Source organism: Aegilops tauschii, chromosome 5 (genome assembly GCF_002575655.3).
Source record: "Aegilops tauschii subsp. strangulata cultivar AL8/78 chromosome 5, Aet v6.0, whole genome shotgun sequence".
Lineage (NCBI taxonomy): Eukaryota > Viridiplantae > Streptophyta > Magnoliopsida > Poales > Poaceae > Aegilops > Aegilops tauschii.
This window is the reverse complement of record NC_053039.3, coordinates 383,885,272-383,899,163: the sequence shown is the minus strand read 5'-3', so window position 1 is coordinate 383,899,163 and position 13,892 is coordinate 383,885,272. Positions and strand designations below refer to the sequence as shown.

The following is a 13,892-nucleotide window of genomic DNA, read 5'->3' as shown; positions in this document are numbered from 1 at the left end:
AATGTAGACCAAACTCGTAACTCAAATATTCTCCTCCACGATCAGATCGTAGAAACTTTATTTTCTTGTTACGATGATTTTCCACTTCACTCTGAAATTCTTCGAACTTTTCAAATGTTTCACACTTATGTTTCATTAAGTAGATATACCCATATCTGCTTAAATCATCTGTGAAGGTGAGAAAATAACGATACCCGCCGCGAGCCTCGACATTCATTGGACCACATACATCTGTATTTATGATTTCCAACAAATCTGTTGCTCGCTCCATAGTTCCGGAGAACGGCGCTTTAGTCATCTTGCCCATGAGGCACGGTTCGCAAGTATCAAGTGATTCATAATCAAGTGGTTCCAAAAGTCCATCAGTATGGAGTTTCTTCATGTGCTTTACACCAATATGACCTAAACGGCAGTGCCACAAATAAGTTGCACTATCATTATCAACTCTGCATCTTTTGGCCTCAATATTATGAATATGTGTATCACTACTATCGAGATTTAATATAAATAGACCACTCCTCAAGGGTGCATGACCATAAAAGATATTACTCATATAAATAGAACAACCATTATTCTCTGATTTAAATGAATAACCGTCTCGCATCAAACAAGATCCAGATATAATGTTCATGCTCAACGCTGGCACCAAATAACAATTATTTAGGTCTAAAACTAATCCCGAAGGTAGATGTAGAGGTAGCATGCCGACCGCGATCACATCGACTTTGGAACCATTTCCCACGCGCATCGTCACCTCGTCCTTAGCTAATCTTCGCTTAATCCGTAGTCCCTATTTCGAGTTGCAAATATTAGCAACAGAACCAGTATCAAATACCCAGGTGCTACTGCGAGCATTAGTAAGGTACACATCAATAACATGTATATCACATATACCTTTGTTCACCTTGCCATCCTTCTTATCCGCCAAATACTTGGGGCAGTTCCGCTTCCAGTGACCAGTCTGCTTGCAGTAGAAGCACTCAGTCTCAGGCTTAGGTCCAGAGTTGGGTTTCTTCTCTTGAGCAGCAACTTGTTTGTTGTTCTTATTGAAGTTCCCCTTCTTCTTCCCTTTGCCCTTTTTCTTGAAACTGGTGGTCTTATTGACCATCAACACTTGATTCTCCTTCTTGATTTCTACCTCCGCAGCAGCATTGCGAAGAGCTCGGGAATCGTCTTATCCATCCCTTGCATGTTATAGTTCGTCACAAAGCTCTTGTAGCTTGGTGGCAGTGATTGAAGAATTCTGTCAATGACGCTATCATCCAGAAGATTAACTCCCAGTTGAATCAAGTGATTGTTATACCCAGACATTCTGAGTATATGCTCACTGAAAGAACTATTCTCCTCCATCTTGCAGCTGTAGAACTTATTGGAGACTTCATATCTCTCAATCCGGGCATTTGCTTGAAATATTAACTTCAACTCCCGGAAGATCTCATATGCTCCATGACGTTCAAAACGTCGTTGAAGTCCCGGTTCTAAGCCGTAAAGCATGGCACACTGAACTATCGAGTAGTCATCAGCTTTGCTCTGCCAGATGTTCATAACATCTGGTGTTGCTCCTGCAGCAGGTTTGGCACCCAGCAGTGCTTCCAGGACGTAATTCTTCTGTGCAGCAATGAGGATAATCCTCAAGTTACGGACCCAGTCCGTGTAATTGCTACCATCATCTTTCAAGTTTGCTTTCTCAAGGAACGCATTAAAATTCAATGGAACAACAGCACGAGCCATCTATCTACAACAAACATAGACATGCAAAATACTATCAGGTACTAAGTTCATGATAAATTTAAGTTCAATTAATCATATTACTTAAGAACTCCCACTTAGATAGACATCCCTCTAATCATCTAAGTGATCACGTGATCCAAATCAACTAAACCATGTCCGATCATCACGTGAGATGGAGTAGTTTCAATGGTGAACATCACTATGTTGATCATATCTACTATATGATTCACGCTCGACCTTTCGGTCTCAGTGTTCCGAGGCCATATCTGCATATGCTAGGCTCGTCAAGTTTAACCTGAGTATTCCGCGTGTGCAACTGTTTTGCACCCGTTGTATTCGAACGTAGAGCCTATCACACCCGATCATCACGTGGTGTCTCAGCACGAAGAACTTTCACAACGGAGCATACTCAGGGAGAACACTTTTATCTTGAAATTTAGTGAGAGATCATCTTATAATGCTACCGTCAATCAAAGCAAGATAAGATGCATAAAAGATAAACATCACATGCAATCAATATAAGTGATATGATATGGCCATCATCATCTTGTGCTTGTGATCTCCATCTCCAAAGCACCGTCATGATCACCATCGTCACCGGCGCGACACCTTGATCTCCATCGTAGCATCGTTGTCGTCTCGCCAACTTATGCTTCTACGACTATCGCTACCGCTTAGTGATAAAGTAAAGCATTACAGGGCGATTGCATTGCATACAATAAAGCGACAACCATATGGCTCCTGCCAGTTGTCGATAACTCGGTTACAAAACATGATCATCTCATACAATAAAATTCAGCATCATGCCTTGACCATATCACATCACAACATGCCCTGCAAAAACAAGTTAGACGTCCTCTACTTTGTTGCTGCAAGTTTTACGTGGCTGCTACGGGCTTAGCAAGAACCGTTCTTACCTACGCATCAAAAACCACAACGATAGTTCGTCAAGTTAGTGTTGTTTTAACCTTCTCAAGGACCGGGCGTAGCCACACTCGGTTCAACTAAAGTTGGAGAAACTGACACCCGCTAGCCACCTGTGTGCAAAGCATGTCGGTAGAACCAGTCTTGCGTAAGCGTACACGTAATATCGGTCCGGGCCGCTTCATCCAACAATACCGCCGAACCAAAGTATGACATGCTGGTAAGCAGTATGACTTGTATCGCCCACAACTCACTTGTGTTCTACTCGTGCATATAACATCTACGCATAAAACCAGGCTCGGATGCCACTGTTGGGAAACGTAGTAATTTCAAAAAAATTCCTACGCACACACAGGATCATGGTGATGCATAGCAACAGAGGGGAGAGTGTGTCCACGTACCCTCGTAGACCGAAAGCGGAAGCGTTAGCACAACGCGGTTGATGTAGTCGTACGTCTTCACGATCCGACCGAATTCCGAAGGTACGAGTGCATCAACCGCGTTGTTATAATGCTTCCGCTTACGGTCTACGAGGGTATGTAGACGACACTCTCCCCTCTCGTTGCTATGCATCACCATGATCTTGCGTGTGCGTAGGAATTTTTTTGAAATTACTACGTTCCCCAACAGTGGCATCCGAGCCAGGTTTATGCGTAGATGTTATATGCACGAGTAGAACACAAGTGAGTTGTGGGCAATACAAGTCATGCTGCTTACCAGCATGTCATACTTTGGTTCGGCGGTATTGTCGGATGAAGCGGCCCGGACTGACATTATGCGTACGCTTACGCGAGACTGGTTCTACCGACGTGCTTTGCACACAGGTGGCTAGCGGGTGTCAGTTTCTCCAACTTTAGTTGAACCGAGTGTGCCTACGCCCGGTCCTCGTTGAAGGTTAAAACAGCACTAACTTGACGAAATATCGTTGTGGTTTTGATGCGTAGGTAAGAACGGTTCTTGCTCAGCCCGTAGCAGCCACGTAAAACTTGCAACAACAAAGTAGAGGACGTCTAACTTGTTTTTGCAGGGCATGTTGTGATGTGATATGATCAAGACATGATGCTATATTTTATTGTATGAGATGATCATGTTTTGTAACGGAGTTATCGGCAACTGGCAGGAGCCATATGGTTGTCGCTTTATTGTATGAAATGCAATCGCCATGTAATTGCTTTACTTTATCACTAAGCGGTAGCGATAGTCGTAGAAGCAATAGTTGGCGAGACGACAACGATGCTATGATGGAGATCAAGGTGTCGCGCCGGTGATCATGACGGTGCTTTGGAGATGGAGATCAAAGGCACAAGATGATGATGGCCATATCATATCACTTATATTGATTGCATGTGATGTTTATCCTTTATGCATCTTATTCTTCTTTGATTGACGATAGCATTATAAGATGATCTCTCACTAAAAATTTCAAGGTACAAGTGTTCTCCCTGAGTATGCACCGTTGCCAAAGTTCGTCGTGCCGAGACACCACGTGATGATCGGGTGTGATAAGCTCAACGTTCTTATACAATGGGTGCAAGCTAGTTTTGCACACGCAGAAATACTCGGGTTAAACTTGACGAGCCTAGCATATGCAGATATGGCCTCGGAACACTGGAGACCGAAAGGTCGAGCGTGAATCATATAGTAGATATGATCAACATAGTGATGTTCACCATTGAAAACTACTCCATCTCACGTGATGATCGGACATGGTTTAGTTGATTTGGATCACGTGATCATTTAGATGACTTCTATCTAAGTGGGAGTTCTTAAGTAATATGATTAAATTGAACTTTAATTTATCATGAACTTAGTCCTGATAGTATTTGCATAACTATGTTGTAGATCAATAGCTCGCGATGTTCCTCCCCGTTTATTTTGATATGTTCCTAGAGAAAAACTATGTTGAAAGATGTTAGTAGCAATGATGCGGACTTGGTTCGTGATCTGAGGATTATCCTCATTGCTGCACAGAAGAATTATGTCCTTGATGCACCGCTAGGTGACGGACCTATTGCAGGAGCATATGCAGACGTTATGAACGTTTGGCAAAGCTCGGTATGATGACTACTTGATAGTTTAGTGCACCATACTTTACGGCTTAGACCCGGGACTTCAAAAATGTTTTGAACGACACAGAGCATATGAGATGTTCCAAGAGTTGAAATTGGTATTTCAAACTCATGCCCATGTCTAGAGGTATGAGACCTCTGACAGTACTTTGCCTACAAGATGGAGGAGAATAGCTCAACCAGTGAGCATGTGCTCAGATTGTCTGAGTACTACAATTGCTTGAATCAAGTGGGAGTTAATCTTCCAGATAAGATAGTAATTGACAAAGTTCTCTATCACCAAGTTACTAGAACTTAGTGATGAACTATAATATGCAAGGGATGACGAAAGTAATTCCCAAGCTCTTCGTGATGCTGAATTCGACGAAGGTAGAAATCAAGAAAAGCATCAAGTGTTGATGGTTGACAAGACCACTAGTTTCAACAAAAGGGCAAAGGGAAGAAGGGGAACTTCAAGAAGAACGGCAAGCAAGTTGCTGCTCAAGTGAAGAAGCCCAAGTCTGGACCTAAGCCTCAGACTAAGTGCTTCTACTGCAAAGGGACTGGTCACTGGAAGCGGAACTGCCCCAAGTATTTGGCGGATAAGAAGGATGTCAAGGTGAACAAACGTATATTGGATATACATGTTATTGATGTGTACTTTACTAGTGTTTATAGCAACCCCTCGGTATTTGATACTAGTTCAGTTGCTAAGAGTAGTAACTTGAAACGGGAGTCGCAGAATAAACAGAGATTAGTTAAGGGTGAAGTGATGATGTGTGTTGGAAGTGGTTCCAAGAATGATATGATCATCATTGCACACTCCCTATACTTTCGGGATTAGTGTTGAACCTAAATAAATGTTATTTGGTGTTTGCGTTGAGCAAGAATATGATTTGATCATGTTTATTGCAATACGGTTATTCATTTAAGTTAGAGAATAATTGTTATTCTGTTTACATGAATAAAACCTTCTATGGTTATACACCCAATGAAAATGGTTTGTTGCATCTTGATCGTAGTGATACACATATTCATAATATTGAAGCCAAAAGATGCAAAGTTAATAATGATAGTGCAACTTATTTGTGGCACTGTCGTTTAGGTCATATTGGTGTAAAGCGCATGAAGAAACTCTATGTTGATGGGATTTTGGAATCACTTGATTATGAATCACTTGATGCTTGCGAACCATGCCTTATGGGCAAGATGACTAAGACTCCGTTCTCCGGAACAATGGAGCGAGCAACTGACTTATTGGATATAATACATACTGATGTATGAGGTTCGATGAGTGTTGAGGCTCGCGGCGGGTATCGTTATTTTCTGACCTTCACAGATGATTTGAGCAAATATGGGTATATCTACTTGATGAAACATAAGTCTGAAACATTTGAAAAGTTCAAAGAATTTTAGAGTGAAGTGGAAAATCATCGTAACAAGAAAATAAATTTTCTACGATCTGATCGCAGAGACGAATATTTGAGTTACGAGTTTGGTCTTCACTTAAAACAATGTGGAATAGTTTCACAAATTCATGCCACCTGGAACACCACAGCATAATGGTGTGTCCGAACATCATAACCGTACTTTATTGGATATAGTACAATCTATGATGTCTCTTGCCGATTTACCACTATCGTTTTTGGGTTATGCATTAGAGACAGCTGCATTCACGTTAAATAGGGCACCATCTAAATCTTGAGACGACACCATATGAACTGTGGTTTGGCAAGAAACCTAAGCTGTCATTTCTTAAAGTTTGGGGCTCCGATGCTTATGTGAAATAGTTTCAACCTGATAAGCTCGAACCCAAATCGGAGAAATGCGTCTTCATAGGATACCCAAAGGAAAATGTTCGGTACACCTTCTATCACAGATCCGAAGGCAAGATCTTTGTTACTAAGAGTGGATCCTTTCTAGAGAAGGAGTTTTCTCTCAAAAGAAGTGAGTGGGAGGAAAGTAGAACTTGGTAAGGTAATTGTACCTTCTCCCAAATTGGAAAGTAGTTCATCACTGAAATCAGTTCCAGTGATGCTTACACCAATTAGTGAGGAAGTTAATGATGATGATCATGAAGCTTCGGATCAAGTTACTACCGAACCTCGTAGGTCACCAGAGTACGTTCCACACCAGAGTGATACGGTAATCCTATTTTGAAGTTCATGTTACTTTACCATGACGAACCTACGAACTATGAGGAAGCGATGATGAGCCCAAATTCCGCGAAATGGCTTGAGGCCATGAAATCTGAGATGAGATCCATGTATGAGAACAAAGTGTGGACTTTGATTGACTTTCCTGATGATCGGTAAGCCATAGAAAATAAATGGATCTTTAAGAGGAAGACGGACGCTGATAGTAGTGTTACTATCTACAAAGCTAGACTTGTCGAAAAAGGTTTTGTCAAAGTTCAAGGTGTTGACTACGATGAGATTTTCTCACTCGTAGCGATGCGTAAGTCTGTCTGAATCATGTTAGCAAAATGCCACATTTTATGAAATCTGGCAAATGGATGTCAAAACTACATTCCTTAATGGATTTCTTAAAGAAGAGTTGTATATGATGCAACCAGAAGGTTTTGTCGATCCTAAAGGTGCTAACAAAATGTGAAAGCTCCAGCAATCCATCTATGGACTGGTGCAAGCATCTCGGAGTTGGAATATACGCTTTGATGAGTTGATTAAAGCATATAGTTTTATACAGACTTGCGGTGAAGCCTGTATTTACAACAAAGTGAGTGGGAGCACTACAGCAATTCTGATAAATATATGTGAATGATATATTGTTGATCGGAAATAATGTAGAATTTTTTGGAAAGCATAAAGGAGTATTTGAAAGGAGTTTTTCAAAGAAAGACTTCGGTGAAGTTGCTTACATATTGAGCATCAAGATCTATAGAGATAGATCAAGATGCTTCATAAGTTTTTTCAATGAGTACATACCTTGACAAGATTTTGAAGTAGTTCAAAATGGAACAGTCAAAGAAAGAGTTCTTGCCTGTGTTACAAGGTGTGAAATTGAGTAAGACTCAAAGCCCGACCACGGCAGCAGATGGAAAGAGAGTGAAAGTCATTCCCTATGCCTCAGCCATAGGTTCTATAAAGTATGCCATGTTGTGTACCAGATCTATTGTATACCCTACACTGAGTTTGGCAAGGGAGTACAATAGTGATCTAGGAGTAGATCACTGAACAACGGTCAAAATTATCCCTAGTGGAATAAGGATATGTTTCTCGATTATGGAGGTGACAAAAGGTTCGTCGTAAAGGGCTACGTCGATGCAAGTTTTGACACTCATCCAGATGACTCTAAGTCTCAATATGGATACATATTGAAAGTGGGAGCAATTGGCTAAAGTAGCTCCGTGTAGAGCATTGTAGACATAGAAATTTGCAAAATACATACGGATCTGAATTTGGCAGACCCGTTGACTAAATTTCTCTCACAAGCAAAACATGATCACTCTTTGGGTGTTAATCACATACCGATGTGAACTAGATTATTGACCCTAGTAAACCCTTTGGGTGTTAGTCACATGGAGATGTGAACTAATCACATAAAGCTGTGAAATATTGGTGTTAAATCACATGACGATATGAACTAGATTATTGACTCTAGTGCAAGTGGGAGACTGAAGGAAATATGCCCTAGAGGCAATAATAAAGTTGTTATTTATATTTCCTTATATCATGATAAATGTTTATTATTCATGCTAGAATTGTATTAACCGGAAACTTAGTACATGTGTGAATACATAGACAAACTAAGTGTCACTAGTATGCCTCTACTTGACTAGCTCGTTGAATCAAAGATGGTTAAGTTTCCTAGCCATAGACATGAGTTGTCATTTGATTAATGGGATCACATCATTAGAGAATGATGTGATTGACTTGACCCATTCTGTTAGCTTAGCATTTGATCGTTTAGTATATTGCTATTGCTTTCTTCATGACTTATACATGTTCCTATGACTATGAGATTGTGCAACTCCCGAATACCGGAGGAACACTTTGTGTGCTACCAAACGTCACAACGTAACTGGGTGATTATAAAGGTGCTCTACAGGTGTCTCTGATGGTACTTGTTGAGTTGGCATAGATCGAGATTAGGATTTGTCACTCCGATTGTCGAAGAGGTATCTCTGGGCCCTCTCGGTAATACACATCACTATAAGTCTTGCAAGCAATGTAACTAATGAGTTAGTTGCGGGATGATGTATTACGGAACGAGTAAAGAGACTTGCCGGTAATGAGATTGAACTAGGTATTGAGATATCGACGATCGAATCTCGGGCAAGTAACATACCGATGACAAAGGGAACAACGTATGTTGTTATGCGGTTTGACCGACAAAGATCTTCGTAGAATATGTGGGAGCCAATATGAGCCTCCGGGTTCCGCTATTGGTTATTGACCGGAGACGTGTCTCGATCATGTCTACATAGTTCTCGAACTCGTAGGGTCCGCACGCTTAAAGTTCTGTGACGATCGGTATTATGAGTTTTTGTGTTTTGATGTACCGAAGGTAGTTCGGAGTCCCGGATATGATCACGGACATGACGAGGAGTCTCTAAATGGTCGAGAAGTAAAGATCGATATATTGGACGACTATGTTCGGACACCGGAAGTGTTTTGGGAGGTATCGGACATATATCGGAGTACCGGGGGGTTACCGGAACCCCCCGGGGAGTATATTGGGCCTAATGGGCCCTAGTGGGAGAAGAGGAGGGGCGGCCAGGGCAGCCGCGCGCCCCCTCCCCCTCTAGTACGAATTGGACAAGGAAGGGGGTGGCGTCCCCCTTTCCTTCTCTCCTTCTCTCCCTTCCTTCTCTCCTACTCCTACTTGGAAGGGGGGAGTCCTACTCCCAGTGGGAGTAGGACTCCTCATGGGGCGCGCCATAGGAGGCCGGCCCCCTCCCCCTCCTCCACTCCTTTATATACGGGGAGGGGGGCACCCCTTGGAGACACAACAATTGATCATTGATCTCTTAGCCGTGTGCGGTGCCCCCCTCCATCATAATCCACCTCGGTAATATCGTAGCGGTGCTTAGGCGAAGCCCTGCGTCGGTAGCATCATCATCACCGTCACCACGCCGTCGTGCTGACGAAGCTCTTCCACGAATCTCTACTGGATCGTGAGTTTGCGGGACGTCACCGAGCTGAACGTGTGCTGAACGCGGAGGTGCCGTACGTTTGGTACTGAGGATCAGTCGATCGTGAAGACGTACGACTACATTAACCGCGTTGTTATAACGCTTTCGCTTATGGTCTACGAGGGTACGTAGACGACACTCTCCCCTCTCGTTGCTATGCATCACCATGATCTTGCATGTGTGTAGGAATTTTTTTTAAAATTACTACGTTCCCCAACTGCGGCCCCGCTCAAATCAATGTACCCTCAAACCGAATCCTCTCAATATAATCATCCATCCATTCGAAATGTGTACATTTCTTCAGGATCTGAAAACAACAACATGAACCCTAAATCCTAAATTCGACGAGAAAAAAGTAAATCTGGAGAAATCAGAGCAAACGACAGCGAAAGAACGGGCTAAGAACTGAGATCTAACCTTGCCATCCCTTCCTGCCATTGTTTTGCTCAAGCATTTCATAAATTCACGCCCAAGATTGCCATTCTCATCCGTCTTACTGACCCACCGTTTAAAAAGCTCTGGGCGTGGGCACTCATGACACCTTGTGAGCGGCACTGGACCATATTATCGCCATTTTGAGTGTGTGGCGGAGGAGCTAGACATATGCGCTAGGTCGCCGGAGAAGAGAAAGATTGGGAAAGGGGAAGCAATGGGCGGCGGCGGGCGGACGGTCACGGGCGCTCGTCTCTTCTAGCTGCGGAGAGACGGGTCCCGCTCTTACGTGGACAAGTGGTGGGTCCCGCGCATACGTGGATAAGTGGTGGGTCCAACTCCTAACTGCTAACGAGGGCATCAGTTAAGTTTAAGGGTCATGTTATGCCTGGGCTATTTACGGGCTCAAATATGTCGCACCAGAGCCATTCGCTCGAACAACATTGTACCCCTTTCAATTCATACGAAATGTGTCGCAGCACAGGAGCTATTGACCCACGAAGACGGAGAAGGGATGGAGATCAGCGCGTGGCCGGCGTCTAGCAGCTGTCGCCAAAGGAACAGAGCGGCTGCTGGTTTTATAGGCTAATATAATAGGGCGCAGTAGGTCGGTTCTTCATTAGCGGACGCAACCAACGGAAACCGGACGCAACCGAAATTCTAACCGTTCCCGCTCAAGGCCCCCGGCGCCGACTCGAGAACGAACAAGCACCGCCGCCGCTCAACGGCTCCCGCGCACAGGGCCCCCGGCGGAAACTCGAGGAGGAACAGCGCCCGCGCCGCTCAACGGCTCCCGCGCACAGGGCTCGACAGCGCCGCCGCCGTTCAACGGCGCCCGCGGCACAGGGCCCCCAGCGCTGACTCCAGGACGAACAGCGCTGCTGCCGCCGCCGCCGCCGCCGCTTCCTCCCCCTACATCAGCGCGGAGGTACACCCTCCTGCCTCTAACTTGCTGCCGTCCGACGAGGCTTGCCTGTTCTGATCCGTGGTCTGCTCCCGTTCTTTGCTGGCTTTCCTTTGGGATCGATCGCTGGTTCTTGCTAGAGTAGCTTTGTTCTGGAGAAATCAAGAACGCTTGGTTAGCTGCGAGGGCGTCTCGGTAGTCAATCGCTCGATCGACCTTCAAGAACAGCGGCGTTATCTCTTAGACAATTGTGCAGCGCCTTCCTGTCTCTTCTTCGCCGGCGATGCCAATGCGGCAGGGCATGCAACGGTGAACTCCCCCTCCGTCTCTACATAATTGGGCAGTTTTTTGTTCTCCGCCCTCAAGGGAGAATAATGCCCTACGTACGCTAGTCGCTACACCATGTACAACAGATACCTATGAGGTTTTTTGTTTTACACGAACTCAGGAGCTTTATATTACGTAAATAGAGATTGGATTACGGTCTTTCCGCAGGCTACTAACGAAGAAAGAAGGACTTACGTCCAACCAACAATCAGAAATCTCTAAAGAAAGACAGAGCATGTTTGGCACACAGGTCCGCTGGACCATTGGATGAAATCAGGGGGAGGGGAACCACACAGTTGAAATCAAGGTGGTGGAAAGATTAGATAGGAATGTTGTGGCGTCTTTATTATCCCATCTTATTTACGCAATAGTTAACGAGAAAAAAGAAGAAGTTGGTACTTTTCTGGGTTTTTACTAGTTGGAATGGGGAATGTATGTTTGTTGTTTAACAACAAATGTATTAATTACACATCTTTAGGAAATGCTTGGTCCTAACCTGTTACAATTACCGCTCTTTATTGTTCTTGTTATATCTTCATGAAGAAAAAAATTCAAGCCACACAATAAAATTCTGTAGGAAACAATGGAAGTGGAACATTGAACACACATAGCATACACATCATACTGTTACCAGGAGAGTTGGTAACACCTCCAGTGCTCACATGGTTACAGAAAATACACTTCACTTTATCCTTGTTGGAAGCATCAGCTAGACTCCCATAGTCTCATCCCACATCATCTGACTTTCTCTTAAGGACATTCTCCTCCTGCAATGCCGATGTTGCATTTCTCTCAGACATCCTACAAATATTGAAATACACAGCAACCAATAGTTCAGTAATTCACTTCGCTAATGCTAGAAAAATGGACCACATCTACCAAAGTCCAGACTACAAGTAGGCATAAATCCAGATAATAATCAAAGCAACAATTCAATAAATAGACCTTAAAAAAATTCAATATATAGCATGTTTGTACGTCTATGCGTAAGTCCACATCCTAGAAACATATAGCAGAAGATAAATCATTAACTGTTTAATTAGGTACACAATTCGGTTCCTGTAGCAAATGGAGGAATCAAAGCAATATAAATTATAATATCATAATATATGCAGAGCAATATAAAATAGATAGCAAGCTGCATACCAGGAGATTCCAAGAAAAAACTATTGTGAAGTAAATAGATAATACAATTTTTTTCATTTTTTGTGGGGGGAACAGAACAACTTTTTTCTCTGCATTACAAAGTTATAAATCTGCTGATCCAAAACTTATTTAGTCTTGCAAGTTGCAATGCTCGATACAGATCTGGAAGCAATTTCATTTATATACCAACTGAACAATCCCTCTGGTTAAACGACAGCACACTCATATACTAATTTGAACTACCATGTTTAATAACCTGATGTCTCTACATTCAAGAATAATAACAGCCACATCCACACGCATATGACCTTGCTTTTAGACTAGTACTAGTACGATTTAGTGTCAGTGTCACATCTTGGCATCATGCAACAAAATCTGATCCTACTTCTGCACTAGTACTAGTACCGCCCAGTATCACCTCTTGGCATCATGCCATATATAACTTAGTAACCGAGAAAATCATAGAGCTAGCTTCAGTAACATCAATAGTGCCCGGGATGATTACCTTCAGACCAGTCGATGCTCCCTTGGTTCCTCCGCTACAATTACCTTCAGACCAGTCAGTACAACTGCATCACGGAGTTATAATTATTTTCAGTCATGTTTTATCTAGGAAGTGTTCAGTACAGAAATTTCTCTTTGGCTATATAGATTTCTGATGGTTCAGATACCTAGCTTCTGTCTCATTTCTCTCCGTCGATCACAGGAAGGAAACGAACACAAGAGATTTTGGTGCTTCCTGCAACTAACTGCAACGTTTTGCTCTAGCGAAAACAAAAGCTACCAGCTGCTTATTCTGACGAAACTGAAGAAAAGCAAACATCTAGCTAACTGAATATTGTGTAGCAGGATTACAGTAGCCAACGATTTCCTCTTGATTTTTGTGAAGGAAACAGAGCAATCTTCTCGCCATCTCGGTGGCGGCCGGCAGGGACTCCGGCATGTCGGTGGCTGGATGATCTCTGCGGGGGTGCTGGGGGAGGGGCTCACGATGAGGAGAGAGCTGGTGGTGGTGGGCTGGGGGACGCGGAGGGAGGGATTCCAGTCCATGCACCGGAGAGGGCGGCGGCCGGAGATTGGGCTGGTGGCGGCGGCCAGGGAAGGGAGCAACCCTAAGCCTAAGCGAGCGACATATTTTTTCTTTTCTTTTTTGGTTCTGCGGGTGGACTGTGGGAGTGGGTCCAATCGGTAGGGACGAAGGAAATGGAAGCTGGACCGTGCCCGT

General features: G+C 43.5%; 1 long non-coding RNA gene across 1 annotated transcript; it reads right to left on the bottom strand.

Moving 5' to 3' along the window:
• Positions 1 to 12,020: 12,020 nt before the first annotated feature.
• LOC109786076 (uncharacterized) lies at positions 12,021 to 13,892 on the bottom strand. Its single transcript, XR_002238252.4, has 3 exons — positions 13,339 to 13,892; positions 13,173 to 13,236; positions 12,021 to 12,322 (listed from the first exon to the last, which is right to left on the bottom strand). It is a non-coding gene; the product is annotated as an uncharacterized lncRNA (long non-coding RNA).